At 35.2% G+C, this 12,500-nt stretch overlaps 1 protein-coding gene across 3 annotated transcripts in view; it reads left to right on the plus strand.

Moving 5' to 3' along the window:
* The window catches only part of LOC115215754 (neuronal acetylcholine receptor subunit alpha-3-like), a 784,372-nt gene that overhangs the window by 393,794 nt on the left and 378,078 nt on the right, over positions 1–12,500 (plus strand). The gene's annotated exons all lie outside the window — the stretch shown is intronic.

Here is a 12,500-nt window from a genome sequence, read left to right on the forward strand (position 1 = left end):
AAGCTCGTAATTCCAGCCATTGAGGAGAACCAATAGAAAGAATACGAAGGAATGCACTACAGCTGTCACTGCGGCTGCCAATCAAGAGCAGACCTTGTAACACACATGCGATCCTGCCAGTGATGATTAGTGAGCAAGAACAGGCAACGTCGACCTACAACAGGCAGTCGAAGAAGAATACACATACACACACACACACACACACACACACACACACACACACACACACACACCACACACACACACACACACACATATATATATATATATATATATATATATATATATATTGCAATTCTTAACATTACCTTACAGTTACTCACTTTTATATTATTACGCAGCATTTGAAGCACGACTTCGGAAACCATAAACCTGTAAGCGATAATATCTATCCTATATATTTCCTGATTCTGCAAATTCACGAGTTACTCAATGTCTAAATATGGTTTTTGCTTCCTAGTTGATTTAATTTCAATAAATCTGTTTTCTTTTTATATTATCGGGGATTATCTAGTTATATAATTAAGCAACAGCAACTGTTTTTCTCAGCACCCATAGAGTGCATGAGCAATATAGAAATCTTTATTTAATTATTACTATGTTTAATATATTTATCTTACTTTATCTAATTTATTTCATTAGGAAAGATTATATAATATTATTTTTGACTTTTATTTTTCCTTTTTACTGATTTCTCCGTTCTCTACAATCAACACTCTACAATCAACTCCTTTTATTAAATTTTCTCTTCACATCACCTTTAAAACTTTACTACAAGTTGGATTTAGCACTCACACGTAAATTTGTCTACTAAAATAACTATTGAAGGTACTGAAGATGTTAAAAATCGCACACTGTTCTTCGTTTAGTAGTTCACAGTTTATGTTTTACACAAGCAGCAATTATTAAATACTTCACAAATATTTCAATATTATTAACATTTCGTAATCACATATTGAATACATAAACAATACAGGATCCCCAATTATAACTTATCTTATTTACTATCTTATGTATATCATATAAATGTATATATATATATATATTAATCGATTATGTAATATCCTACGTATATATGTTTTAGTTTCATCTCTATTTCTATTTCTTTCGTTATCACCATCTATATATATTTTCAATTACCACATCGTTCTTCTAACAAGATTAATATTGCCCACGTAAAGAATCTATGACAGATAAAGCAAAATACACAAAATTTACCTATAAAACTAAAGTAGGAACCCTAGGTTTTACATACACAGACACAGAAATGATTGCATACGTGTATTGTTTATCAAAGTTAGTAAACTTTAGTAAATTTATATCACTTACAGCCAAACAATTTATTGAAATTATATTACTTCACACTCAAATTATGACTCCATGTACACATATAATTATTCGACGCATTAAACTCATCATTTATCATTACTTGCATGTGTGGTAATTATAGTTACAATTTATTTCCTCTACTCCATTCTACTAATAAACCATAATTTACTTACATGCTCTCAACATTCTTCTATCTACAATAATTCTTGATAAGAAATTTTATTTTTATTCTATTCTGAGCCAACACAAGCGTACCATTAGATTGTCATTAACTTTGTTTCCTATCCCATCCAGCCAGGATGAAATTAGTACTAGTTTTAAACCGACGCCAATTTAATCAACTTTGCACGTCCTGCAAAATAAACTGTGGTTGCGTAATAGTAATAATCATCATCATTGTAACAGATATCACCATCACCATAATAATAATGATAATAATAATAGCAACAACAATAACAACATGGCTTTACTTACGTAGGAAGAATGGTGGAAGAGGACTACTTGCAATAAAGGATAGTGTTGTGAAGATCACGTCCTTGCATGCCTATCTAAGGAATATTAATGAAAGAATACTGCAGGTTGCACTGAGTGAGAATGTGGACTGTGACAATGGTGAGACCCTATAGGATTACATTATAAGGACTAGTAGAGAAAAGATCATCGATCGGAAAGAGAAAGTCCTACAGGGAGAGTTTTTCCAACAAACATCAGATGAAGCGAATGAAAAATCTGAGAGATGGTTAAGACATGGGGTTTTAAAGAATGAAACAGAAAGACTGATTCTTACTGCTGAAGAACAAGCTTTACGAACTAAATAAAGTGTATCATTGATACCAGTATCACCTTTACGTAGATTATGTGAAAAGTCATATGAGATATTTACACATATAATAGTGGATGCCTAAAACTGGCCCAAAGGAAGAGTTATATTTGTTTCAAATTTTGGCACAATGGTTTTCACTGGTACTTTATTTCCTCAAACTCGAGTGTAAAAAATCATAGCTGACCTCGTTTGAATTTGCATTCAGAAAGTAAAGAGCTGGAAGGAATACTACAAGTCATTCTTGCCAACCCTGGAAATATTCTGCTAAGTCGCTAACCAGGTTCCTGATTTCGGAACGATCCAAGTATTACGGACGCATATCATATACTAAACCACATATTAAAAACGATAAAATTTACCCTGCATTTAACGGATATAGATACATTAATTCTTAAACAACACTTTCAGCAATCGAATCTAATAATCTTTAGTAAATATATATCTGATAAAGTTATCTAAATTATTGGAATTACATATTGTTACGCCAAGAATTATAACTTGGCTTTATGCACACCTATAATACCTGATATAATTATCATCAACATAATTATTTCGACGATATCGTCAGCAGCATTATGATCACCATCAGAATTGTCATTATGTTAATCGCAATTACCATTATCATGGTTGTCATCCATCACCTTAATTCCCAGCAATATCATACTCATTAATATCATTGCCATCATAGCGATCATCATCATCATCAACAGCAGCAGCAGCAGCAGTAGCAGCAGCAATAGCAAGTTCACCAGTATTATGAACATCTTACTCACTCTTGTATTGTCTGTATAATCATTGATATCGCCATATTTGCGTTGTTAATGCCGTTCTAAAATTCACCATTGCTGATGCTGATAAGGGCAATTGATGATGATGATGATGATGAGATGATGATGATGATGATGATGATGACGACGACGACGACGATGACGACGATGATGATGATGATGACGACGACGATGACGATGATGATGAGGACGATGATGATGACGATGACGACGATGATTATGATGACGATGATGATGACGATGATGTTGATGATGATGACAGCAATGCTGCTAAGATTATTAACAAACGTTGTTACAACACGTTTGTATATAATTATTGCATCAGGTGCGCCACTGTTTTGTGTAACTTTTTTCTACTGTTTTTCTGTTGTCATTTCTTTTTAAAAGATTAGGTATGCAATCTACAGCTAACATTAAATGTCCTTAATTAACATAATGCATTAATTATCACAACGGAATTCTGACTCCTTCATTTTGTAAATTAATATCAACTTCGCTTTATCTTTCTCAACATCGTGAACATTATAATGTAATATTAACAACCAAAGAAGTCGAGACGCTTAACAATCTTACTCATTTCACTTAGTTTATGTGTCTTTTCAAGCCATAACTGCCTCATAATTTTATGTGTAACTTATACGTTCTTTGGTTTTTCATGTATAAGTGAAGGCGTTGAGTTGGCAGAATCGTTAACGCGTCGGGTAAAATGCTATACCACAGTTCTTCTTGGGGCTTTATGTTCTGAGTTCAAGCCGTGGTCGACTTTACTTTTCCCCTTTTCCGGTTCGATTAAATAAATAGCCTTCTACCTGGTGAGCATTAAGGTAATGTAACCAACATAGTCCCATCCTTGAAATTGCCGGCCTTCTGCCAAAATTTGAAACCGTTATTTATGTTGTGTAGGGGAGATTTAGTCGCTATTTCTAATAGCTTAAAAGTCTATGTTCACAAATACATTATTGCAGTTTAGCCCTTGGTCAACCTTGATATACTAAAACTTTGATCAACACTATTTCATTTTTTTGCTATATATATTAGGCAACAAACGGCCAGAAAACCTAACGCGTCATTATATTTAAGCATACATTATACTTTGATCGAACTATTGTTGATTCTTCTTATTTCTTTATTGCCCACCAGGGGCTAAACATAGAGGGGAAAAACAAGGACAGACCAAAGGATTAAGTCGATTAGATCGACCTCAGTGCGTAACTGGTACTTAATTTATCGAAATCGATAGGATGAAAAGCAAAGTCAACCTCGGCGGAATTTGAACTTAGAACGTAACGGCAGACGAAATACTGCTAAGCATTTCGCCCGGCGTGCTAACGTTTCTGCCAACTCACCATCCTGTTGTTGATTCTTCTTGCTGACCCAGTGAACACATGGATAAATCCTCGTTGCTATGCACGCTGTTAGCTTCTATAAATTTGAGCTGTTGCAGCATAATAAGTTTGAGGTAAAAATCAAAAAGTAAATTTTACACATACGCATATTCATACACACATACAGGCACACACTCGTAATCATCTATCTTTTTTATGTTTAGGAGTGTGAGAGAGGCTGGTGTATGAGTGTCTGTGTGTGTGTGTGGAAAGAGGGAAAGAGAAACAGACCGAGACAGACAGGATGAGAGAAAAAAAGAATATGGTGGACTTGCTGTGGGGAGCGGAAAATTCGACGCTTTTGACAAAGCCCTTCATGAAAAGAAAATTCGACAGTAGAGCAACGCATGCAAGACAACACTGCATTGCATCCTCTAACTTAAAAATACTGAGTGCAACTCAATCTCTATGGTGTCTGGTTGATCATATATGCAGATAGACAGACAGAGAGGTAAACAGCCGGATAGATAGATAGATAGATAGATAGATAGATAGATAGATAGATTAAGAGATGCATATATATATATACTCACACAACACACACATATATATGTGTGTTTATGCATACATATACATATATATTCATATATATGTGTGTGTGTATATGTGTGTGTGTATATATATATATATATATACGCACGCGCGCGTGTATGTGTATTTGTGTGTGTGTGAACATAAATTAGGGATCAAAAATATTGACGGATAAAAATACTTTAATCACATTCTTTACCGAGAAAGCGTATATCAATTTTCTCTTCTGTCTGATTTTATCCCTTTGATGTCGGCACTCAACAAAGAATGCGGTAGAGTATTCATTGATCTTTTTTATCTTTTTTTATATATCCAAAATTTTCGTTTATATATTTGTAACATTTAACTAAACTATATCAATATTTTGCCCAGATATGGTAATCAAATCTCACTTAAATCACACCCTACCGTACTGATTGTAAAGAAATGAAATATTTGATAAAGTAATGTTTGATAAATGGGATGGCCACGGCTGGAAACATTAATTATAGATGTGCTGGATAAAAGCAAAACTATGTGTGTGTGTCTGTGTGTGGGGGGGGTGTTTGTGTGTGTGGTGCTTTTTATCAGAGACAGAAAATGTAGAAGAAGAAGGAGGAGGAGGAGAGGGAGGGGGAGAGGGGGGAGGAGGAGAAGGAGAAGAAGAAGAAGAAGAAGATTCATGAACCTTCGGCATATTATATCACTTTGAAGATATTTTCGTCGCTGTAGTAAAACGTGCTTGATAATAAATTACCTGCTGCTGTCTTTTCATTCACAAATCTTATTTAGGTTCACAAAAAGAATCGCCTTTAGAATTGCCTTTTTCTTCTCTAGAGCACATTGAAGTTGCAAGAAAACTTATAAGGTGCATAAGTTTGTTAGATATCTTCGTAGTAATGATATTACTAGTTGATGTGGAACTGATATGAGGATAATCATATTGATTACTGTTGGCACACCACCACAACATATCCAATGTACTACAAAAGTAACACAACATTACAACTACAAAAAAAAAAAAGAAAATAGAAAAAGCAAAAGAAAGTAAGCGGTAACTATACTAAAATAATGTATCAGAATATTCTGCAACTAATAAAATTAACACTTATGAGGTCGCTTCAAATGCTAGAAATAACAGCCTGTATAAATGAAGGCGTTGAGATGGAAGAATCGAAATCGCGTCGGGTAAAACGCTTTACCACAGTTCTTGCGTTTTTATGTTCTGAGTTCAAGCCGTGGTCGACATTTCCTTTCCCCTTTTCAGGTTCGATTAAATAAGTACCCTGCTACCTTGTGAGCATTAAAGTAATGTAACCTACATAGTTCCATCCTTGAAATTGCCGGCCTTGTGCCAAAATTTGAATCCGTTGTTTATGTTGTGTAGGGGAGATCCAGTTGCTATTTCTAATAGCTTAAGAGTCTGTGTTCACAAATATCCGGGAAATCATTCACGAAACGTCCTTTAAAGTAAATTTAGACGTTTGCCTTCTGAGATAATGAACTATATCTAAAAGATAAATTTTGTACATTTCGAAAGTCATTGATCACGGGTGCGATCGTCAGACCTGGAGAATAAATAAAAGCGAAGAAGGTGTAAGAAATCTGTTTCAAATCTTTCTGAATTTTTTTTTTCTCGCTGAAGTAGAAGAAATAAAAGCCTACAATAGGCTGTCATGGCTCCTGAACTGGTTGCTAAAAGTGAATAAATTTTATGAAACACATTTGTAAATGCACATGATCAACTTTTGAAAGTACAACGAGATTTTAATATTATGAGTTACTTTTACTGTGTTTAACAACCCTTGAACTACGAAACAAAAGGACAACATTAACAGGATTCGAAACTAGAATGAGTGGAACTGAAGATAAATAATCTATTGCATATTAAAAGCATAAAAGCAGTGACTTCTCTGATAGGTTAGTGACTCGGATATAATGCGTTGAGTCATCTTATAATGTTGTGCGTTTTGGGTGCAAATCGCACAGAGCCGTTTCAGAAGGATGAAAGTTGAAGTTTCATCTTTATGGGCAAGGAAACTTATGGGCAGGGAGCGCTTCTTCTCACCTTTCTCTCTCATTCCCTCTCTTTCTCTTTCCCCTCACACACCCTCTATCACTCTCTCTCTCTCTCTCTGTCTCTCTCTCTCTCTCTCTCTCTCTCTCTGATGAAGATTGTTGTAGACCACTCACAGCGACTTTTGAAGTAAGGCTGAGATAGAAGCTGACAATCCTTTCTCATAGAAAAAAAATTACAACATGAACAGTTTGAAGATGAACCAGTGAACAGTTCAGAACGGAACGAAAACACTTCTTCAAAGTCAAATTTTATAAACAAAATCTGCAGGGATCCATTAAAGCATGGTAACTGTTCTTGATTGTAGACAATAATACCTGTCCCTTAGGTGCTTGTAGCCGAATAGCGAGCCAATTCAATTTTCTGATGACAAACTGTATTCTCCTGCGCTTTTCGTCTCGGAAATAACCGAGTCGTGGATTCTTCCCCACATCTCTCTCCCAGTGCATAACTGGTACTTATTTAATCGACTCCGAAAGGATGAAAGGCAAAGTCGACCTCGACGGAATTTGAACTCAGAACGTAATGACAGACGTAATACAGCTAAGCATTTCGCCCGGCGTGCTAACATTTTTGCCAGCTCGCTGCCTTATTCAGCAAGACTATTAAGTATAGATTAGTTGATTTAAGCTCTGATTTCATTATCAATTTCTAAATATTTGCCACATCTTTGTCTCTGAACATATATTCACCTATATCATCAGTTTAAATTTCCATTTCTCTCTTTTTATTCTACGAGAGTTAATTTCATTTTTATTAGGTTAAACGAAAGCTCTGAATAACTGTCCAATATAATTTGAAAAATAAATATAAAAAACGAAAACAGGTTTAACGAATTTCAATAAAATCTTGTAAAAGACAAGTGTAATTTTTACTAATTAGGGTGATGTAATCAATGTAGTTAATAAAGTGTTAAATTCTCGCGAAGTTAATCACCAACATTATTATCTCTGCCACTACATTCATCATGAAAATCATTGTCCTCCTTCATTATATATAAACGCTGTCGTTGTCGCCGTCATCGTCTTCAGTACCGGAGGCAGCGGCGCTGATGATGGTACCATCATCATCATTAACATCATCACCATCGTAATTATATTTTCGTCATTGTTATCATTATCATGACGGCCATTTTCCATCCTTCACCACCTTAACCCACATACATCATCAACGTCATTGCCATCAGCATTACTCATATCTAATTAATTTTGATTTCATTATCTTAATTAGATTTGAGAAATAAAACATAACAGTCCACCCACTTCTCTTACTCCATATCTACGACGTCGATTGGTAAAAATATCAAAACTTCATTAGCTTTTCTCTCAAATCACACCCTTCGACCCGCTTTAAAATAAGGTCAACGGTGATTTTTGTTGAAGTTCACAAAGACACAACTAATAAATGTGTCCACCTATAAAAAAAACGCTTAAAACACAAACACACATGCACACATACATACATACAAACATAGGTACATACATACACGCACACAACACGAGCACACACACTCACACGCAGATAGATAGATAGATAGATAGATATATAGATAGATAGATAGATAGATAGATAGATAGATAGATAGATAGATAGATAGATAGATAGATAGATAGATAGATAGATAGATAGATAGATAGATAGATAGATAGGTAGGTAGATAGGTAGGTAGGTAGATGGATAGATGGATGGATAGATAGGTAGATTGATAGATGGATGGATAGATAGATAGATGGATAGATAGATAGATGGATAGATAGATAGATGGATAGATAGGTAGATGGATAGATAGATAGGTAGATGGATAGATAGATAGATAGATAGATAGATAGATAGATAGATAGATAGATAGATAGATAGATAGATAGATAGATACATGTATGGCGTTAGCGAGTGGGCGTGTGTTAATTTGTTATAAGTCAATAAATGCTCTGTTTCAATTGGTGTTGAGTGCTTTATGGAAGATATTAATTGCAACAAAAAACCTTACAAACACACACACACACATACACACGCACACACGTGCGCGTGCGCGCATGCACATATTTATGTGCTTCGGTATATATATATATATATAATATAGAACAAATATATACTTATATATGTAATATGTATGTATTATGAAATCTTTGTTTGCACTGTGTGCAGCTAGATCTGGAACGAATATTTCCTTTTTTTTAATACGTCGAGGCACAATATAACTACTACTAGGTGAAATATACGTCAAAGGAGGAAGACTGCTCTTTTTTTATGACTATAATATATTCGAGAAGTAAGGCAGCGAGCTGGTAGGAACGTTAGCACGCCGGGGTCAATATAATCGACTTAAATCCGTTTGCCTGTCCTTGTTTGTCCTCTCTGTGTTTATCCCCTTGTGGGTAGTAAAGAAATAGGTATTTCGCGTGCCGCTACGTTCTGAGTTCAAATTCCGCCGAGGTCGACTTTGCCTTTCATCCATTCGGAATCGATAAATTAAGTGCCAGTTACGTACTAGGGTGGATCTAATCGACTGACTTCCTCCCCAAAAATTTCGGGCTTTTTGCCTAGAGTAGAAAAGCATAATGTATTCGACACACTCGATTCTTCGGTGGAAGAAATGTGGAGAAGAATACACTATTCATGGCAATTTCCGGAGGAGAGGACCGACGTCTGCATATGCAAATACACATGTATAATATATATATATATATATATATATATATATATATATATATATATATATTATATATATATATATATATATATATATATACATATATGATCTGTGTGTGAGTGTATCATTCTGTGACGGTGAATTCGAAGTATCATTCTATATACGCGAACAATCCTTTCACAGATTGGAATTATATTACATAGGATAACGTTCATATACGATGTGATTTGAGATTATTCAAGTGATTTGTGGTTTTATGGTCATTTTCTTAAGCAAATATGCAAACATTAATACTTCTTTATGGCATGTTATATATTATAACAAATAGTAGTTCGGTAATATTATTCTTTTACTCTTTTTACTCTTGAACACGTTTCAGTCATTTGACTGCAGCCATGCTGGAACACCAACTTTAATCGAAGTGATCTACCCTAGGACTTATTCCTTGTAAGCCTAATACTTGTTCTATCGGTTGACTTTTGCCGAACCGCAAGGTTTTGGAAACATAAACATACCAACATCGGTTGTCAAGCGATGCTAGGGCACACAAACACAGATACAAAGGTACATACATATAAATATATATATATATATATATATATACGCGGGCTTCTTTCAGTTTCCATGTACCAAATCCTCTCATAAGGCTTTGGTCGGCCCAGGGTATTAGTAGAAGACACTGGCCGAAGTTGCCACGCAGTGGGACTGAACCCTGAATCATGTGGTTGGGAAGAAACATTCTTAACACACAACCATAAAACTAACATTCCTAGTTCTTTGAGAAATTCACATTCAGAAGAATCTTCAAATCAGCTCGAAAAAGAAAACAGAGAAAAACAAACAGAAATAACAGTAAAAGAAACATTAAGCTTTTTGAACCTTAGTGAAGATCGGTTGGGCAACCAGTCTATTAAATCGAACTTTAAAGAAATAAAGAAATGCATCAGAGTGTAGATATCAGATACTAAGCACAATAACACAACCAAACCATGCATAGTATTGTACGAATAGAATATACCTTACCTACTGAATAAATGAGTACGTCATCAAATTTACTGATCAGAAATTCATTGCACAAAATAATGAAATATTATAAATAATGCCATATAAGTAGTGTAGTAAGAGGTAAATCTTTTTCGCCACAAATTAATTGTGACTTTCCTTTCGTATATAATCAATTAGCTAATCATTAATGATATATTAAAAGAACGCCAATATATAACTAATCACCTCATCAAGAACAAAGAAGAAGCGTGAAAACCGCTGAACGAACTCCAGACGACTTAATGTAATTTGGAAATATGTACTCAAATAAGAAATTGGTAAGCTTCATGACACTAGCAATAATATAGTTCATATCAGTACAGAATGTCTGGCTATGCAATTACAGCAAGAGATCACTGCAAAACATTACATTATTTAGTGTAAAGCCAACGGAATAGAACGATATCAGTTAACGAAGTTATGAAGCTCTTCGCGACAAAATTAGTTTTGTAACGCAAGGTTTATTACAGTTTGTAAATTAATTGACAGAGGAATCATTAAAAGGAAACGAGAACAAGTTGTGTTTCTGACTGGTGAATGAAGTGAAAAATATTATTATTAATACAACAATGTTTTTATGAGACCAGAAACAATACCATCAATAGTCATTTCCTTCAGAGCTAGAAAGAAAGCCCTTACAGCCCCTGAATCTTCTTCAAAATATACACCACCGCTTTTAAAGGAAAGGAACACATTTTATAATGTCATCGTACATATACTTTACACGAGAAAAGAAGGAAATAACCATGACTTGGCTAAAATGTTTATCAACACCGTTCTACACACTTGGTGTTCGTTACGGACGAAAAGTGAGCAAAACACGCTCTCTTCAAGGTGACGACCTGGCAGAAACGTTAGCACGCCGGGCGAAATGCGTAGCCGTATTTCGTCTGCCGTTACGTTCTGGGTTCAAATTCCAGCCATTAGACTGTGGCCATGCTGGGGCACCACCTTGAGGAATTTTTTTTAATGCAATGAATCTACTCTATTATTTACTCTTTGCTAAGCCTGGTACCTATCCCATCAGTCTCTTTTGTCGAACTGCTGATTTGCGAGGACGTAAACATACCGACGCCGGTTGTCAAGTGGTATTAGGGGACAAACACATGCGAACACAAACACACACACCCACACGCGCGCACGCGCACGCACACACACAGAGTCTGGACTGAGTCTGCAAACCTTGTGGTTGCGAAGCAAACTTCTCACCACGGAGCCACACCTGTGCCTATAAAAGAAACGAACCATCCCTTCGAAGCATGAAATAAGGCGTTTTGTTCAAGACATATCGTTCGTCTCAGGAATCGAAACCGCTATCGTATGATTATGAATTTGCACCCTAATCACTGAGCAATGCTATATTTATACTATTAACTTTATATATAAAAAAATCTCTAGACAACAAAATATACAATGGATTCCATTCTTTGGAATTTTATGTTGTTCTTTTCTCACAGCCATTTAATGTATATATATATATATATATATATATGGACACATGCGTGTCTCTAGATGCAGGCCTGGCTGCTGGGGGTGTTTGTCTCCCCTTCGTAAATATATAAGGACATAGGAAAAAATGTGTCGAAGCCATCAGGAAGCGTCGATGCTTCCTAGGGCTAAACAGCGGTGGTGTAATCCCCTACTGTCACGTTAAATTGACAGTATACAACCATTCTACATATATATCAACTGGGTAATAAGATTATAATGCGCGTTGCAAATCTCTCCTACGCGTATCGTATCGCCTACCAATCGTTATGATTTCAGTTAAAACCTATTCATACCTTATCATATAATATTATAATAGTATACACGCTCATATTATGTGTGTGTGCATATGTATAAGACAGGACATAAATGATGGTGTTACACATTTCTTCCTTGCAGTAAATTT

Source organism: Octopus sinensis, linkage group LG9 (assembly GCF_006345805.1).
Source record: "Octopus sinensis linkage group LG9, ASM634580v1, whole genome shotgun sequence".
Taxonomy (NCBI): domain Eukaryota; kingdom Metazoa; phylum Mollusca; class Cephalopoda; order Octopoda; family Octopodidae; genus Octopus; species Octopus sinensis.